General features: G+C 41.6%; 1 protein-coding gene across 1 annotated transcript in view; it reads right to left on the bottom strand.

Moving 5' to 3' along the window:
- LOC114653192 (metalloreductase STEAP2-like) overlaps positions 1-10,733 on the bottom strand; it is a 45,512-nt gene extending 34,779 nt beyond the window's left edge. The window contains exon 1 of the mRNA XM_028803373.2: positions 10,606-10,733. The gene's annotated coding sequence lies outside the window, so the exon portion shown is untranslated. The remainder of the gene's footprint in view (positions 1-10,605) is intronic.
- Positions 10,734-19,915: the final 9,182 nt, after the last annotated feature.

The following is a 19,915-nucleotide window of genomic DNA, read 5'->3' as shown; positions in this document are numbered from 1 at the left end:
ACAGGATATATATCAAAACCTTAAAACATTATCTCCGATATTTCTTATTGAAAAGTCGTATGGCACTAGGAAGAAAGGAGTTTCTGGAATGATTTGTGTGGGTTTTCAAATCAACTATCCTTTCTGATTTACTGAAGTTTAGTTCTACATGTAATGGATGTCTGTCATCAGTTGAGATGATTTCCAGTTTCTTTAGCATTGCCCTCTGACACACACCAGTCAAATCATCTACATCAGCCCCAATAACTTTAGCTGCATACTTCGTAATCTGCTGGAGCTTTTTGAGTTTTGGTTTGTCAGACTATTAAACCAGGCAATGAAACTGAAAGTGATCACAGACTGGATCATACTGCGATAGAAGGACAACATGAGGTCCTTGTCTACTTTAAATAGTTTGAGTTTATGGAGGAGAAATAAGCGCTGGTTGCATTTAGAAAATAATTTTTTTGTATTTGTATTCCAGTTAAGATTGTTATCTAGGTAAGTTCCTAAGTATTTATATTCATTCACTGTTTCTACCTCCTCTCCCAGAACTACAATAGGTGAACATACAGATTTCTGTCTCTTAAAATCAAATATCATTTCTTTGGTCTTTTTTACATTCAGAGTGAGAGAGTTTTTATTGCACCAGTTTACCATACAGTCCACTTGATTTAGATAGTGGTTTTCATCCTCCCCAGATATGTGTCCTATGATCATGGTGTCATCCGCATACTTAATAATGGAGCAGTGGTCATTGTTCTGTCTCAGGTCACGTGTGTACAGAGTAAACAGTAATGGTGATAAGACACACGCCCCTGTGGACTTCCTGTGTTTGAATGAAGAGCTTTTGAAAAAGTGTCCTGAACTTTAACTGTCTGAACGATTTAAAAGAAAATTCTGAATCCATAGTGTGATAAATGGGTTTACATTCATACTGTTTAATTTCCCAATCAGTATATGAAGCTGTATAGTATTGAACGCTGAAGAAAAATCCAAAAATGGTGCTCTGACATATGAACCAGGCTGATCAAGAAAGGTGTAGATTTGATGTAAGATAACAAGCAGAGCATCTTCCACACTTCTGTTTGCACAATAAGCAAATTGATTGTTGTCTTGAAAAGACTTTGTCTCTGTCATTAAAATGTTTTTCACCAAGTGTTCAAAGCATTTCATTGGAATAGATGTAAGTGCCACTGGTCTGTAGTCATTTAAACAGCTTGGCCTAGAAACCTTAGATACAGGGGTGATGATTGATTGTTTCCACAGATTTGGTACAATACCACAGGTCAGAGACCAGTTAAAAAGCAAATGAAAAACTGGGGAGATCTGCTTAGAGCAAGACTTTAAGAGCCGACCTGATATGCCGTCTGGTCCCACTGCACTGTTTGTTTTGGCCTTCCGCAAGCCTTTTTCCACTTCATTTAAACTGAACCCAATCACAGCAGAATACCTGGTGTTTTTATAAAGCATCTCCTTTATTTCAGTATTTTGGGTGCTGAAATCACTTGTTTCAAATCTGGCATAAAAGTTATTCAGTTAATCTGCTAAAAGCTTGTGGTCTTTGTCAGCTGGAAAATCCACATTCAGTTTAGGGCCCAGTCCTGTAATTGTTTTTAGTCCTTTCCAGACCTGCTTTGGATTGTTATCATTGAACCACCTCTTGATTTTTTTCCCCATACATCTTTTTATTTTGTTTAATTAACCTGTTAATCCTTTGCTGTAAAATTTGCTTATCTTCTAACTTATTTTCTTGATGTGCATGTTGCTTTTGCAATAGTAATGCTTTAACCTCTTTAGTGATCCATGGCTTACTGTTTGGGTACACCTTGACAGATTTTTTCTTAATGATCATAGACTCACAGAATTGAATATATTCGCTGACAGTATAGGTGGCCTCATTCAGTGACTGTGAGGATGTCAGCAGATCCCAATTTGTACTGGAGAAGCATTCCTGCAGTTCCTCTACACTTTCCTAGCACCAGTTTTGTGTTGTTCGTATGGCTGGTTTTTCTTGTTTCAGTTTCTGTTTGTACTTCGGGAGAAGATGAACAACAACGTGGTATTTTGTCCTGGTAGAGTTCTCTGTTACTCGACTTTCCCCTTTTGTATTCTTTATTGCATAGACTTTGTCAGAATACCTCAAATCTCACAGACTTAGCACTGTTTCTAAGGTATTGTACTCTACAACTTCTCCCCACCTTCCATTCTACATCTATAACCTCAGGCAATTACAGAGAATAAAAGACAAGCAGGAATTAAGTAACACTTTAAATAATGTATTACTGATAATATTCATAAATAATAACAAAAAGCACAGTACAAGTGAATATTGGCAACCATACAACCTGATAAATGCTGATATGTAGTTTCAGGACTTCAGCACACGGACTTGTTTGTTACTTAAAATGTCTCGAGTTAAATCATAATTTCTGGTCAGCTTTCTTCAGGACAGGCCGCATGCCTGTCTCAACATGGCTGCTGACTTGTGCTTCTCAGTGTGGTCTTCTTTTCAGTCCATGGTGTGAGAGATGCTCCTTCATCGTGATGGTGTGAGACAGAGTGAAGGAGGGATAAAGCAACCAAACGTATACATTCTCTGTTCAGGTCCTACAGCCAATGGGGCGTCTTGGTACCCGAATAGCTTCTACTTCAAACCAATCCCAAAGAGCCAACTTTAAACCAACAGAATTCTGGTCTAACATGTCCCCCAGTTACTGGCGTATTTTCACACCTGCCCCCCAAAAAAACATGTTGAGTGAAACCTGCCAGCCGGGTAGTTTGGCTTTCCTGTTGGGGGGGTTGATTGATTGAAAATGAGACTTGCGATTTGCCAAACTGGTTTTAGGGGTGTGGGTTCATTAAACATGAAAGCTTCTCACCAATGACACACTAATATTACATTGATTTGTCTAAGTTACAAACAAAGACATACACAATATTTATCAACTTATATAAATAATTTCACACCACAACAATCTGCAAAAAATCTGCTTGGGAAAAAAAAATGAGCTCAGGTATAAAGCCAAATCAACACGGGAATGGCTTCAAAACAACAACGTGAACGTCCTGTAGCGGCCGAGTCAAGAGTCCAGATCTCAGTCCAATGGAGAATTTGTGGCTGGACTTGAAAAGGCCTCTTCACTCACAATGTCTATGACATGAAGAAGAAGGAGGAGGAGGAAGAAGAGGAGGAATGTGGCAGAGCTGACAAAGAAGAAATTGAACAGTCAGGCTCAAAGTTTGGAGTCTGGAGGCTGAGGACAACACTTGTGAGAGGAAGAGGAGAAGAGGAGAAGAACGGAAGGATTCACCGTCCTAATATGTATTATATTATACTAGCCGTCCCCTGCGACTCTCCCCGCAGAGTAGTGAAACAGGACAAACTTTAAAAATCAATAAACAAAAAGGTATCGCCAGCTAAGCGGAGGCAAGTTACAGTCCAAAGTGCAGAGGTAGACTGACTCCCGACTCCTGATGTCACGCTTCCCCCTTCCCTCAAATTACCACGAATATATCACTCCTGCAAGTGACCTCTGATTCTTACTGTGATGAGAGAAGTCGCAACATCAACTGGAATGTTCAAGCAAATTGTATACAAAAAATAACGCTCTAAATACGTGAAGTTGTTCTCTCATTCACTAGCTAAGTGGAGGTAAGATGCGCCTCGAGGCTGGCGTGGGAGTGAGGAGGGACCCGTTGCGTCTCTCTCAGATTCATGCAAATAAATCGGTACCGCAAGCAAATTATGATACTTAGCACGATGAGAGAGGTCACAAAATTAACCGGAATGTTCAAGCAAATTCTAGAAAAAAACCCGATCTAAATCCGTTCATACAATACAATGCAGTTTATTTTTGTATAGTAGCCCAAAATCACACAAGCCCTGCCTTTTGACAGCCCCCCAGCCTTGACTCTCTAAGAAGACAAGGAGACAAAAAAACCCTTGTAGGGAAAAATGGAAGAAACCTTGGGAAAGGCACTTCAAAGAGAGACCCCTTTCCAGGTAGGCTGGGTGTGCAGTGGGTGTCAAAAGAAGGGGGTCAATACAATACAATGCAGTACACAGAACAGAACAAATCCTCCATAAAAAATAAAAATTTTTTAGAAGTATGAAATTTTTTAGAAGAAATACTAAAAGTATTTTTTAGAAGTATTTTTTAAGTAGTTCTCTCGTGAAAAGCGGACACACAGACAAATGTTGGATTTTATATATTGTGGAAGTTCAGCCCTTTAACACAGACAGACATGACACCAGATGTCCAAACCACACACGTTTAATATTCTTCTTTTCTTACAGCACCACACAATGCTCTAAACAGCTATAATTAGCTCACAATTCCTTTGTTTCTCCTCTTTTCCTTCTCCTCTGCCGTCCTCACTCTTCCACTCACAAGCTCTGTCTTCTTCCACCCAACTCCAGCTCGACCAATGGAGTGAGTCGGCCCCTTTTATAATGCCCCAGACGTGTTCCAGGTGCTTCGTGATGATCTTCCGGCGGCAATTCCTGGTGTGGTGGAAGTGCCGCATGAGCACCCGGAAGCACTGCAGGTATGCCTGGAATCTCTTCTGGCAGCACTTCTGGGTGTGGTGGAAGTGCTGCAGTCCAAGGCACTATAATCATCCTCCATGCATCCCCTGGCAGTGGCCATGGGCTCCAGCAGGGTTGAGCTTCTAAGCTCTGATCCCGTGGCCTGGAGGAGGTATTGTCATTCTCCCGGTCCTTCCTCCTTCCAGGCATCCCGACTGGGCAGGATCCCCAGCCGTCCGCCACAATATATAGAGATATAAAGTACTTGGAGGAATAAAATTCATTATAATTGAACCCGTAACTCTGTTTGTGTATGTCAGTTATATCTGTAGTTTGGGGCATAGGGGTCATGGCTACCACACCACTAGATACCAACTTGAAGAGGATGAAAATTTGAGACCACTATGCAGAGATTTGACTTTAATTAAAGAGTGTTCTTCTGTTAATCCGATTCATTTATTACAGAGGTTCTCAAACTGTGGAGCGGGCCCCCTAGGGGGGGCACGAAGTAACAAAAAGGGGGGTGCGAAGATGTGAAAAAAAGAAAACAAGAATCAAAAATATGAAAAATACATCTATTGAAACCAAAACAAATTAACTTAAACTACATTCTGATACAAAAAAAATAAATATGGAGTTAGATAAATGTCGATAAAAGTTAAGTAGGTATAATAAAATATGCATCTATGATATATCTATCTATATATATAAAATTCTTTTCGCGTTTGAAACGGAAATTACGTATGACCACACGATATGGAAATTACGTATGAAACGGAAATTACGTATGACCACACAATATGGAAATTACGTATGACCACAGAACATATTATAATACAGGAACTAATCACTTCGTTTGTGGACACCATTTTTATATCGTCTTTACGAATTGTTATTATTTGTGTGAGAGTTATTTTACTGATATTGAAAAGAAGTAAACACAAACACGCCGATCTATCCCATAGAAGTGCACCCCGCGTCGTCTTCTCCCAGCCCTCCTTACTGGACTACAGCGCTGAGCTGTCCGCCGCCAAGCGCGTTCTGACAGAGAAGTTTTATTTATTTGTCCACGTGACTGTCGCGGAAACTGCCACATTGTAACTTTTCTTTAGTTGTCAGTTCTTGATAATAGAAGAGATGAGGAAAACAGCTTTGCGTCTTTCTACTTTTTAACTGCGGCGAGTTGTAAACAATGTGCAGAACAAAGTGGACGCTGGGAGGCGCGGAATGTCAGGCTGCTCCTCGGGGATGAGAGCTTAACAGTTTCGGGCAGCGTCCTCTCTTCTCGCACTGTTTGTGACATTTCAAGTGCCCCGTCGGCTCCTGGGAGAGTGGAAATCTTTGCGAATGAGTGTAATCGGCGCCATCGAAGCAAGACTCTGTTTGTAAATTACCCTGCACTACTACTTACTGTCCCTTAAGGTGAGTGCGGGTCACTAAAACCTCGCAACATTCAAGGTTCCTTTTGTGATGAATTATTTTAAGAAGTAAATCACAGGCACGTGGTGCAAGGCTGTCAGGCAGAAATTTGGACGATCACATAGAAAATGTAATTTCTATACCACAGCAGTCGTGTAGCGCCTTTCACAAGAGATCTACTACCGAGAGATAATCCAAATACATTTTAGCTGCTGTTAGTACTACTTACCTGTTGTGTTATAGCGCCTTTAAAATGTAGTTTACCCCAAACCACTCCAGTAGTGCTCAATATATCTTTACTTCTTAAATGTTAATGTTTTACTGTTTAATAACTTATAGACTACATTTTATTTTTTTCCCTTGCACTCAGTGAGCGAAGCCACTGGGTAATCAGCTAGTCATTAATTAAAAAAGAACAAATTGGTATTAGTGGGCTCCTTTCAAAAAAACGTTAGGGGGGATGCGATTAAAACTGTTATGAAAACTTGGGTCGCAAATACTTAAAGGTTGAGAAATGCTGTGTTAATCAATGGCTAAAAAAGGGCAAATTAAATCCACAGCTTCAATGTTATTTAATAAACCTCCAAGGGGTGGGTGAATACACTTTATAAGTATTAAATGTCGAAGCTAAAAAATGAGCAAGGTTCAAATAAACCAAGAGACCAATCACAGGCCCCTAAATTTTTTTTTAACAAAATACATCCATCCATCCATTATCCAACCTGCTGAATCCGAACACAGGGTCACGGGTTGTCTGCTGGAGCCAATCCCAGCCAACACAGGGCACAAGGCAGGAACCAATCCCGGGCAGGGTGCCAACCCACCACAGTAAGAAAATACAGAATTGATGAAATATTGATGTAAATCTTTCATATCTGCGTCCATAGCGCTCAGTCAGTATTATTAGACCTCGAGGTCTGGGGGATTGGGGGTACCCCTCTGTGTCCACAGCATGAACCCCTTTAGTTACTAAAACAGCGCCCCTTGATGTCCATAATGCAGACTTTCTGGACTGAGCGCAGCCCTTGGTGTCCATGACGTGTGCCCCTTAACTTTCAAAGATGGAGATGTCACCTAATAAACTGGCCGCCACTCAGGCCCCTTCTGTATTACATCCTGCCTGAAGAAGGGGCCTGAGTTTCCTCAAAAGCCTGCATATTGTAATCTTTCTAGTTAGCCAATAAAAGGGGGTCATTTTGCTTGACTTCTCACTAAAAGGAGATACGAAATTTTAAAAATGCAATATCAATTTGTTAAAAAACAACATCAATTTTGTAAACTGTGAAATCAACTTAGACGACAAACTCAGTGCATACTGGGACGCGCGCTCCCAGTCTTTCAAAGAGGGAGCCAGTAAATGATCCTTTCCCACAGTTCATTGAAGTGAGTATCTAACATTTTTGCTGGAAAGGTTGTGCTCAGCATCAAACTTCAAAACGTTGACATCAAATCTGAATCTGTCCATATCACTTTTTATTTTGAATTCTGGTATATTGATATTAGATTTAAAAATATGTGATATCAGTGATTTGAATTTTAATATAAAAAAGAGGACTGAATGCTAAAAAGGTTTTCTCCACTCACTGAGCAAATGATTAGTAACATTAACTATTCCATTGTCTCGCGTGAAGAGTACACATGGGTGGCAGCTTAAGGGCTCTGGTGACGTTAAGTACCCGCCGCTCCAGGGGTTGGTGCTGTGTCCTAATGGCTTCTTTCTTAATCCCCCTGCAGAACAGAAGACTGACAGCTGTTCCACCGCTTGACTTCATTATCTGCACTTCTGGACCCACCCCTTCCTGCCTGGAAAGCATGTGACAGGAAGGTCGGCCATTTTGAGTCAGTTCGATTCAGAGCTCCCGTCTATCTGCAACTTGTTGTGTGTTTTTTTTTTATCGTTGCCTTATTACTTTGATGTTTTTTGTTTTTGATTGTTTTTATATACTTTATGTCCTCGTCATCTTGTTCTGTTACACCATCACCTGCATGTTCTCTCCCATTATATCCATAAACCTCCTCTTAGGCCAGCGGTTCTCAACCTGTGGGGCGCGTTCCTCTAGGGGGGCGCAAAGTAACAAAAAAGGGGGCGTGAATGTTGCTATATGTAGCATAATTTCACTATTCGTAGGGAAATTTTAAACTTGTAGTGGTGTATCGGCAGCAAAAAATATAGGAATAAATTTTATTAGGGTTTCAAAAAAATGTTAGGGGGGCGCGATTAAAACTGTTATGAAAACTCGGGTCACAAATACTTAAAGGCTGAGAAACGCTGTCTTAGGCCTTCCACTGTTCCTCTTCCCTGGTAGCTCTATCCTTAGCACCCTTCTCTCATTATGCCCAGTATCTCTCCTCTGCACATGTCCAAACCAATGTAATCTCGCCTCTCTGACTTTGTCTCCCAACCGTCCCACTTGAGCTGACCCTCTAATGTACTCATTTCTCATCCTGTTCATCCTCATCACCCCCAGTGCAAATCTTAACATCTTTAACTCTGCAGCCAAAAGAAGAAGACGACGAATATTAATTCCCAAGGGGAAACTGTCTTTTTGCATGACCTTTGCGGGTCAGAACACAGGGTAAGCCAATATTCAGCACTCCTGGATCATTTTTTCTTAGGTTAAGGGTCTTGTTCACAGGCCCAACAGAGTGGGATCCCTTCTAGTAGTAACGACAACCTTCCAGATACCAGCACAGATCATTAGCCTGAGAGCCACCACTCCTCTTTAAACCCAGAACCTCCTTTGGCTCTGAAAACAGCCTCAGTTCTTCATATCTTGGATTCCATAAGATGTTGGACACGTTCCTTCAAGATTCTGGTTCAGGTTGACATAATGGCCTTACACAATTTCTGCACAATTTTTGCCAGCTGCACATTCATCTCCCATTCCACCATATCCCAAAGGTGTTCAGATCTGGTGACTGGGAAGACCACTAAAGAACATGGGACTCATTGTCATGTTCATTAAGCCAGTTGCCTTTGTGACGTGGTGTATTATCTTGCTGGAAGCAGCCATTAGAAGACTGTGGCCATTAAGGGATGCACGTTGTCAGCAACAATATTCAAATAGGCCGTGGCATTCAAGCAAGGATTCATTGCTAGTAAGGGTCACCAAGTGTGCCAAGAAGACATTTCTCACAGGTCATCATGCCAGCACCACCACCAGCCTGGACTATTGGCACAAGGCAGGTGGGTTACATGGATTCACGCTGTTGGCACCTACCAACTGTGTGCTTCAGCAGTTGTTGACATTCAACAGACCAGGATATGTTTTTCCAGTCTTTGGCGCTCTAGTTATGATGAGCCTGTGCCATCTACAGCCTCTTGGCTGACAGGACTGGAACCCGACATGTTCTTCTCCTGTTCTAACCCATCCACCTCAAGGTCTGACGTGTCATTCTGTCCGCTCACCACAGTTGAACAGAGTAGGCATCTGGGTTGCTGAATCTTTCCATCAGCTTGAACCAGTCTGGCCATTCTACTCTGACCCCTCTTGTCCATGTGCAAAACTGACACTCACTGGATGTTTTTTGCCACCATTCGGAGGAAACTCTAGAGACTGTTGTGCGTGAAAATCCTCAGGCATCAACAATCATGCAGATCACCTTTTTTCAACTATTCTGGAGTTTGATGTGAACATTAACTGAAGCTCCTGACCTGTTTCTGCAGCATTTTATGCATTGCTCTGCTGCTACATGATTGACTGATTGGATAATTGCATGAATAAGCAGGTGCACAGATGCTCCTAATCATTTACTCAGTGAGTTTATAGCTTAAATATCCTTTTTTAGAAGTGAATTCACTGCAGTGTGACCATCTAATTCTGCATGTTTCTATTGTGAGGTGCAAAAAAAGTACAAAACCATATCAGCTAGAGCAAAGACAGAGCCAATGGCTATCAGGTCCACACAGTGAATCAAAGGTCAGGATGGAGCAGGGCACACTTTGGGTTAAAGTGCAGACCCCTGTCCTCTAGGCCACCATCTTCTGTCTTGTCTGTACAGAGTCTGCCGGGCTGCCAGTAAGCACATCTTAAACGAGGTGACTCGCCGTTTCATTTCAGAGGTTGGTGATGTGCCACGGGGACAAGGAGAAAGATTGTCCTTTTTTGTTTTTTTTTTTATTCCCGTGATCGATTTAGAAACGGAGAATTACACAAAGCAAAGCTTACTTGATCAACACAATACACCGGAGTACTGCGGATGAAAGGCTAATGACAGAGTTAGAAAAAGGGGACAGCAGGTCATTTCGAAAATAAAGCGACTGTGATTACATAAATGGTTTCCATGATAAACCTTGCTCTTTTTTAAAAATATACATATATTTTGTTTTTCTCTGTGCGTGCTTCCATCCACATATCGATCTTGCGCTATTGCCCTCCTAATGACACCGACAGGAGGAAGCTATTCGGCGTCCGAATTACAATTTCTGCTATCTGGAATGATTCAGACCGCTCAGGTGTAAATGACACAACCGATAACTGTTAGGGCAGCTAGAAACTGAGCCATCAAAAAGATCGACATAAGACGAGACAAACGGCGCTGTCGCGGACACGCGCACAAACACACAGTCGCCGCATCCTTGCAGTGCAACGGTCACAAATCAAAGGGCTAGCCACACAAAAACAAACGCTTGCACATGTAAAGAGAATAAAGATCGAGCTGAATAATTGCGTTACCTTGCACGTATCCGTCACCGAGCCTGACGCTGCCTTTGCAGCTTTTCCTCAACAGCAGCAGCAGCACATCGCCGCGCTTGTCGTCGTCCCGCCCCCCACACCACACTGGCGGCTGCTGCCGTTCAGGCCTCGTGCGCGAGCTCGCGGGAGCGCGTGATGCATCTGGAGAGGACGGCGCGCGCTGAGCTACGAGGGCGGGAGCGCGGCTGCTTGGGCTCAGAAATCAGGGCGCCCAAAGTCAAAGTGACCCGCGACAGAAATGACGAACGTGCTCGTGAAAGTGAGTGAGTGTGTGCCGGCGGGATTTACTTGGCTGCTCCATAGTACACCAAACTGAGCTTAATCGACTGAATGGTGTCCTGGTGGAATCATTCAGTGTTAACAGACTAAACTTTAATCTTAACACAGAGAACCGATTTGTAGGAAGGGGCAGATGTGTCTTTTCTTTCTTAAGAAGCTCAAAAGTTTTAAAGTTGACAACATCATAATGACGCTGTTTTGTAAGTCCTTGAGTGAATCTGTTGTCACATTTGCGCTTACAGTTAGGTCTATAAATATTTGGACAGAGACAACTTTTTTTCGAATTTTGGTTCTGTACATCACCACAATGAATTTTAAATGAAACAACTCAGATGTAGTTGAAGTGCAGACTTTCAGCTTTAATTCGGTGGGGTGAACAAAACGATTGTATAATTGCATTTTTTAACACAATCCCTTCATTTCAGGGGCTCAAAAGTAATTGGACAAATTAAATAACTGGAAATCAAATGTTCATTTCTAATAGTTGGTTGAAAACCCTTTGCTGGCAATGACAGCCTGAAGTCTTGAACTCCTGGACATCACCAGATGCTGGGTTTCCTCCTTTTTAATGCTCTGCCAGGCCTTTATTGCAGCAGCTTTCAGTTGCTGTTTGTTTGTGGGCCTTTCTGTCTGAAGTTTAGTCTTCAACAAGTGAAATGCCTGCTCAGTTGGGTTAAGATCAGGTGACTGACTTGGCCATTCAAGAATTTTCCACTTCTTTACTTTAATAAACTCCTGGGTTGCTTTGGCTGTATGTTTTGGGTCATTGTCCATCTGTATCATGAATCAATTTGACTGCTGTATTTAGCTGGATTTGAGCAGACAGTATGTCTCTGAACACCTCAGAATTCATTCGGCTGCTTCTGTCCTGTGTCACATCATTGATAAACACTAGTGTCCCAGTGCCACTGGCAGCCATGCACGCCCAAGCCATCACACTGCCTCCCTCCACCGTGTTTTACAGATGATGTGGTTTGCTGTGGATAATGAGCTGTTCCACGCCTTCTCCATACTTTTTTCTTGCCATCATTCTGGTAGAGGTTGATCTTGGTTTCATCTGTCCAAAGAACGTTTTTCCAGAACTGTGCTGGCTTTTTTAGATGTTCTTTAGCAAAGTGCAATCTAGCCTTTCTATTCTTGAGGCTTATGAGTGGCTTGCACCTTGCAGTGCACCCTCTGGATTTACTTTCATGCAGTCTTCTCTTTATGGTAGACTTGGATATCGATACGCCCGCCTACCCCCTGGAGAGTGTTGTTCACTTGCTTGGCTGTTTCTCTTCACCATGGAAATGATTCTGCGATCATCCACCACTGGTGTCTTCCGTGGACGTCCAGGTCTTTTTGCGTTGCTGAGTTCACCAGTGCTTGCTTTCTTTCTTAGGATGTACCAAACTGTAGATTTTCCCACTCGTAATATTGGAGCAATTTCTCCGATGGGTTTTTTCTGTTTTCGCAGCTTAAGGATGGCTTCTTTCACCTGCATGGAGAGCTCCTTTGACCGCATGTTGTCTGTTCACAGCATAATCTTCCACATGCAAGCACCACACCTCAAATCAACTCCAGGCCTTTTATCTGCTTAATTGATAATGACGTAACGACGGACTTGACCACACCTGCCCATGAAATAGCCAAAGAGTCAATTGTCCAATTACTTTTGAACCCCTGAAATGAAGAAGGGATTGTGTTCAAAAAATGCTTTAGTCGCCTCACATTTTTATGCAATCGTTTTGTTCACCCCACTGAATTAAAGCTGAAAGTCTGCACTTCAACTGCATCTGAGTTGTTTCATTTCAAATTCATTGTGGTAATGTACAGAACCAAAATTAGAAAATAGTTTTCTCTGTCCAAATATGTATGGACCTAACTGTAAATGTTGGTTTGGCATCTTGAGTATGAAGAATATAAAGCATTTTAACATCACTGCAAAAATCAGAAGTAAAGTGGATTGGTTTGCAGCCAAATTGGTATAAGAATAAGCCATATGAAGATTTTAATGTTCAAAACTCACAATATTCAACTGACCTTTAAACAATATATAAAATAAGAACTTGGACGGCAAATACAAGCTAAAATGTGAACTGTGTAAACCAACAACTGGACACCAGAGGAAGCAGGCAGCCATTAGAAGACCTGCACCTTTTACCTAAAACTTGAAACATGAATCCCACGTTAAACACTCTCTGTGTATATTTAAAAATGACTGACAGAGATTGATTTTTAATTCTACTAGGGGCTTCGCCCCCTGCTCACTTCACTTGCCAACCCGTCCGGCCTGTGCTACACACCTGCCACTTCACGTCTCTGCCGCTCGCGTATGTGGATTTCACTTTCACCAATTAACAAATCTTTTATTTCTCGCGGCTATGCCTCTTCATTGGGAAGAAACACTACTTATCGCTGATGGCAACACGAATTAGACGATCTAGAAGTCTCCGAACAATATCTATGTATTTCTGACATATCACCTATGTCCATGTATTCGATCTCTTTTCGCTGTTTTGTTATTTCACCGAGTATTATTTTCCGTTTGCTTGTGCTAATGCAATCTTTACTATCATTTTTTTGAGAATTTCGAATTTTCGTACTTCCATTATCTCTAACCTGCTCTGCATGTGTATTGTGCCAATGTTTTTGAATTCTTTACGACGTTCTACTTTGTCTTTTATTTCTGGTCCCGGGCCCTGGTTAAATCTCTTGGCACAAAGTCTCATCTCGTTGTACGTGAAAGTGTCTCTCCGAGAAAATCACGTCTCGTCACAGGTTTTATTTTATATAATAGAGAGATATCTTTACTGACTTGAAACTTATACCTTTTAGATCATTCTTTTAGAATCTTAATCAGACAGTTCATTTATTACAGTAGTTCTTAAACTGTGGGGTGGGCCCCCCCCCCAGGGGGGCGCAAAGTAACAAAAAGGGGGGATGCGAAGATGTGAAAAAAGAAAACAAGAATCGAAAATAAGAAAAATATATCTATTGAAACCAAAACAAATTAACTTAAACTACATTCTGATACTAGAAAAATAAATATAGAGTTAGACAAATGTCGATAAAAGTTAAGCAGGTATAATAAAATATGCATCTATGATATATCATTAATTAAAAAGAACAAATTGTTATTAGTGGGCTCCTTTCAAAAAAAAGTTATGGGGGCGCGATTAAAACTGTTATGAAAACTTGGGTCGCAAATTCTTAAAGGTTGAGAAACGCTAATTTATTAGATCTGACGAGATTAGAATATGAATGAATAAACAGTCTGAGAAATAAAAGTAAGAAGCTGGTTGAGTTTGCAGATGATACCAAGCTAGGAGGATTTAGAAGATAATCTAAAATCCTTTCAATCATTGCAGAAGGACTTGGACAGCAGACAGTCATGACCAAAAGTTTTGAGAAGGACCCAAGTGTTGGTTTTCACAAAGTTTGCTGCTTCAGTGTTTTTAGATCTTTGAGTCGGATGTTTCTCTGGTGTACTGAAGTAGAATTTCAAGCAGTTCAGAAGTTTCAAAGGCTTTTATTGACAATGACATGAAGTTTATGAAAAGAGTCCATATCTGCAGTGTTGGCCCTTCTTTCTTTATCAAGACCTCTGCAATTCACCCTGGCAGGCTGTCGGTCCATCAACTTCTGAACTAAATCCTGACTGATAGCAGCTACCCATTCTTGCATAATCAATGCTTGGAGTGTGTCAGAATTGGTAGTTTTTTGTTTTTCCACCCACCTCTTGAGGATTGACCACAAGTTCTCAATGGGGAGTTTCCTGGCCATGGACCCCAAATTTCTATGTTTTGTTCCCCGAGCCACTTAGTTCTCACTTTTGCCTTCTGGCTAGGTGCTGCATCATGCATTGTTGGTCACCAAACTGTTCTTAGATGGCCCAGTGTTCCATCATGTTGGTCATCAAACTGTTGTTGGATGGTTGGGAGAAGTTGCTCTCAGAGGATGTTATGGTCACATTCTTTATTCATGGCTGTGTTCTTAGGCCAAATTGTGAGTGAGAAGCAACCCCACATGACATGAATGGTCTCAGGATGCTTTACTGTTGGCCTGACACAGGACTGATGGAAGCGCCGCTCACCTTTTCTTTTTTCCAGATGCCCCAAACAATCAGAAAGGGGATTCATCAGAGACAATGACTTTCCCCCAGCGGTCCTCATCAGTCCAATCCCAGAATATCAGTCTGTCCCTGATGTTTTTCTTGTCTTCTTTCCTGCCCTTCTTGACACCCACCAGGCAATCCTCCAAAAGTCTTCACCTCACTCACACCTGTCTGCTGCCATTCCTGAGCAAGCTCTGCACTGGTGGTCCCCTCAGCTGAATCTACTTTAGGAGACACTCCTGGTGCTTGCTGGACTTTCTTGGGTGCCTTGACACTTTCTTCATCTCTCTATTGTAACTCAATCAGCATGATAGAGTGACCTCCAGCCTTGTCCTCGTCTTACCTGATCTTACCTGACTTAACGAGAGGATCACTGAAGTGATGTCAGCAGGTCCTTTGGTGGCAGGGATGACATGCAGTGGTTTTTTGGGATGAAGTTCATTTTCATGCCAATGAGGGACTTTGTAATTAATTACAATTCATCTGATCACTCTTCAGAGCATTCTGGAGTTGATGCAAATTGGCATCATAAAAAAAAAATACATAATATTTATGTCATTCTCAAATCTTTTGGCCATGGCTGTACAGGCTTGGGCAGATTTGTGGAAGATGAAATTTAATGTCAGCAAATGTAAAGTATTACTCACAGGAAGTAAAAATGTGAGGTTTGAATACACAATGGGCGGTTGGAAAATCGAGAGTCCACCTTATGAAAAGGAGTTAGGAGTCGTAGTAGACTTTAAGCTATCGACTTCCCAAGAGTGTTCAGAAACCATTAAGAAGGCTAACAGAATGTCAGGTTATATAGCGCCTTGATGTGTGGAGTATAAGTCACAGGAGGTTCTGCTCAAGCTTTATAACACACTGGTGAGGCCACATCTGAAGTCCTGGGTGCAGTTTATGACTCCATAAGGACATAGCAGCACTAGAGAAAGTCCAGAGAAGTGTGACGAGGCTGATTGAGGGCTACAGGGGATGAGTTATGAGGAAAGATTTAAAGAGCTGAGCCTTAACAGTTTAAGGAAAAGAAAGAGGTGACCTGACTGAAGTGTTTAAAATGATGAAGGGAATTAGTCCAGTGGATTGAGACGGTGACTTTAAAATGAGGTCACACGGGAACACAGTTGAAAAAGTGTTAAGGGTGAATTCCACACAAACATTAGGAAGTTTTTCTTCACATAGAGAGCCACAGACACGTGGAATAAGCGACCAAGTAGTGTGGTGGATTGGAGCAGAGGCGACCTTAGGGGTGTGCGGGGGGCCTAGAGCTCACTAACCCCATATGGGTGGCCGGTTATGTCAAACGCTGTTACCAACATGTGTGTACTGTATAAACTTGCACGTGAATTTCATAAAAATAACATTAACATACACCGGATTTTCTCATTACAGTATTCAGCTAAATTTTTGTAAGATAACACACGGACTTTATCAACATATAACTGGAGAATATAATTTGGCAAATCCACTCAAACGGGACACGCGGACCTCACCTCTAGGCGCGGGGCCTGGGGCGGTCGCCGCACTTGCCACCCCCAAACGCCACTCTCGGACAGGAGGACTTTAAGGACTTTCCAAAACTCGACTTGAAGAATTAAGTGGACAGGACTGTCAGGCTGCATGGCCTGCTCTTGTCTAGGATCGCTCTAATGTTGTAAAGTTCTGGTAAACTGGTGTAATAAAAACTCTCACACTCTGAATATAAAAAGGACCAAAGAAATGATATTTGATTTTAAGAAACAGAAATCTGTATGTTGTTTTGGAGAAGGAGGTAGAAATAGTGAACGGATATAAAAACTTAGGAACTAACTTAGATAACAATCTTAACTTGAATGCAAATACAAAAAAAAAAATATTCTGTAAATGCAGAGGGCGTTTATTTCTCCTCCGTAAACTTCAAACTATTTCAAGCAGACAAGGACCCCCATGCTGTCCTTTTATCGTAGTCTGATTCAGTCTGTCATCACTTTCAATTTCATTGCCTGGTTTAGTGGTCTGACAAACCAAAATTTTACAAAGACTCCAGCAGATTACTCAGCATGCAGCTAAAGTTATTGGGACTGATGGAGATGATCTGGCAATTGTGTGTGTCAGAGGACCACACTAAAGAAACTGGACATCATCTCAACTGACAACAGACACCCATTAGATGGAGAACTTCATTTCAGTAAATCAGGAAGGAGAGTCGCTTTGAAAACCCACACACACATCGCTCCAGAAATTCCTTTCTTCCTCGTGCCATATGACTTTTAGTAAGGAATATCGGAGAAAATGATTACGGTTTGATATACGTAATTTGCGTAAATATGCACCATCAAACTGCCTTACCTTAACTTGTCTTGTCTCTGTTTTGTTTCATTTCTTTCTGTCTTGTTATTAGATGCAACCGAGAAGGCGAATTTCATGTTTTCTTGTAAAACAACCTTAAACCTTGTAGGTTGGATGGAAATTTATGGTGGACAGCTAATTCCAGGTCTCTCCAGAGATGTTCAATTTAGTTTCCAGTTTAGGCTTTGACTGGGCCACTCATGGACATTCACAGAGGTGCCCCCAAGCCACTCAGTGTATTGTCTTTGCTTTTCTCCTATTAAATGGTGAACCTTCGGCCCAGTCCAAGGTCCAGAGTGCTCTGGTGCAGGTTTTCATTAAGGGAATTTCTGTTGTCACACACGTGTGCATGGGAAGCAGCTAAAGGGCCTGAATGAGAGTAATTCCATGCCAGACCAGGGGGTGGCGGAGTACACTGACTGTCTCACTTCTCTGCAGACCAGTTAAGGGAAATTCTGCCTGACCCTGATGATGTCACACCCGGTCCCGGGCCTGATCATAGACATATATAGATAGACGCCGCATTCACTGTGTTGCCCAGTCGATACGATATGTCAGCGCGTACGTCATATTGCGAGTGGCAAAAGTACCATTTAAAATAATACAGGTAAATGTGGAAACCGGGTTTTCTGATGAAAAAACAATAACGTTTAAAACAGTATCATTTACATACAACAGATTTTGGCGAATCATTTAAATACAATTATTTATATCCATTTATACACTAATAATGACAATTATTAAATAATAATAATTATTATTATTATTAAATAATTCCTCCCATATAAGTAACATTTCTCGGACTACCTTCTTCCATCTCCAAAACATTTCTAGACTTTGTCCTGTTGTTATTCAACACAGTACTGAAGTATCGGTTAATGCCCGAGTCACCTCACGTATAGATTACTGTAATGCTATTCTATCTGGCATCCCACAAAAATGTATCCATCACTTACAACTTCTTCAAAATTCTGCTGCCAGGATAATAACCTGCTGCTCTAAATCCACTGAACATATCACACCTATTCTCTCTCAACTTCACTGGCTCCCTGTTAACTACCGATTACAATACTAAATACCGCTCTTAACATTTAAAGCTCTCTACAACCTCACTGATCTCCTCCAGACTTACACTTCTCTAGCTCACTCAGATCCTCATCTGCAGCTCGACTTTCTGTACCGCACATCAAACTCAGTGCTATGGGAGCTCGAGCGTTTCTCATAGTGCTCCTCAACTCTGGAATTCTCTTCCCTCTCATATTCATCAGTTCGATTCAGTAACACATTTTAAAACTGCCCTCAAAACTTATCTTTTCAAACTGGCATACCAATTGTGAATTTTGCACTGTTACTGCCAGTTATCTTTGTTTCTTTCTTTTAACAGTGAAATGATACACTCAATGACAAAAATAAACAATTTTATTGTATACTAATTAGCTTAATAATTTCTGAAAACATTTCACTCATTCCTCTCTCAATTTCTCTCTCTCACAAACACACAATGTGGTTATTTAAATATATACAGGATAGGATCTAAAATCCATGAAACAGAACTGTCTTCCATAGCTTTTTACGTGTGTTGCCACTCTGTAATTTGAGAGTATTCAGTCTGGCAATATGGCACAGCCTTAGTTTGTGAATGACAGACACAACTAGAGACATGAGCATAAAATGATGGTTGTCAATTTCAAACTGTGTTTCCTCAATGTGCTCCTTGAGAAAAAACACATCATCTGAACCAATCTCAGCCCGAACAAACTGATTGATCAAAGATCCACTGACAGCTTGCCCTCATGTCGACTGTCGGATAACACGCTCAGCTACTTTGACCGCCTTGACTGGACCCTCAGAAGGAATCATCAGACCTCCTTTGTTTTTTAATGTGAGCGAGTGGTAGCTTTGATCATCTGATGCCGGTACAGCATCTGTTACTAAACTAGCACGGCACACATCACAGGACAGCTTTCTCAAAATCCCATCTAAGGGCTACCTGACCTCCCACTGCTTCCTGAGGTGGATTTCTTTTGGGAAACCTTCAAAGTTTGAGAAATGTTAACAGCTAACAACAATCTACATAGTTAGTGACTAAATACGTTTATCCAAAACATTGTTTGGAGGCTCACTTGAGCACATAAATGCATAGCTTTGCTAGCTTAGCCTGGCGTAGCTAAAGTTAAGATTATAAAACGGGATTTTCTAATATTGGCCAAATATAACCTAAAAAATTGTTCAGCTTTACCTATGAAATGTAACCCCTGTGATCTGGTTTGGAGCGTACAGCAGTTTGTACAATCCCAAACAGCACATACGTGAGGAATGTTTATCCATTACTTCACTCCACAGCAGTGCCACTCGCAATATGGCGGTGACGTTGATGTCTATAGGCCTGATGACACCACTCCCAGTTCCGCCCCCATTAATGATGTCACGTCCGGTCCTGATGACACCACTCCCGGTTCCGCCCCCATTGATAACGTCACGTCTGGTCCTGGGCCTGATGACACCACTCCCGGTTCTGCCCCCATTGATGATGTCACGTCTGGTCTTGATGACACCACTTTTGGCTCTGCCCCCATTGATGACATC

The sequence above is a fragment of the Erpetoichthys calabaricus genome, chromosome 6, assembly GCF_900747795.2.
Source record: "Erpetoichthys calabaricus chromosome 6, fErpCal1.3, whole genome shotgun sequence".
Classification (NCBI taxonomy): domain Eukaryota; kingdom Metazoa; phylum Chordata; class Cladistia; order Polypteriformes; family Polypteridae; genus Erpetoichthys; species Erpetoichthys calabaricus.
Note: the sequence above shows the minus strand (reverse complement) of the source record. Positions and strands in the feature narration are given on the sequence as shown.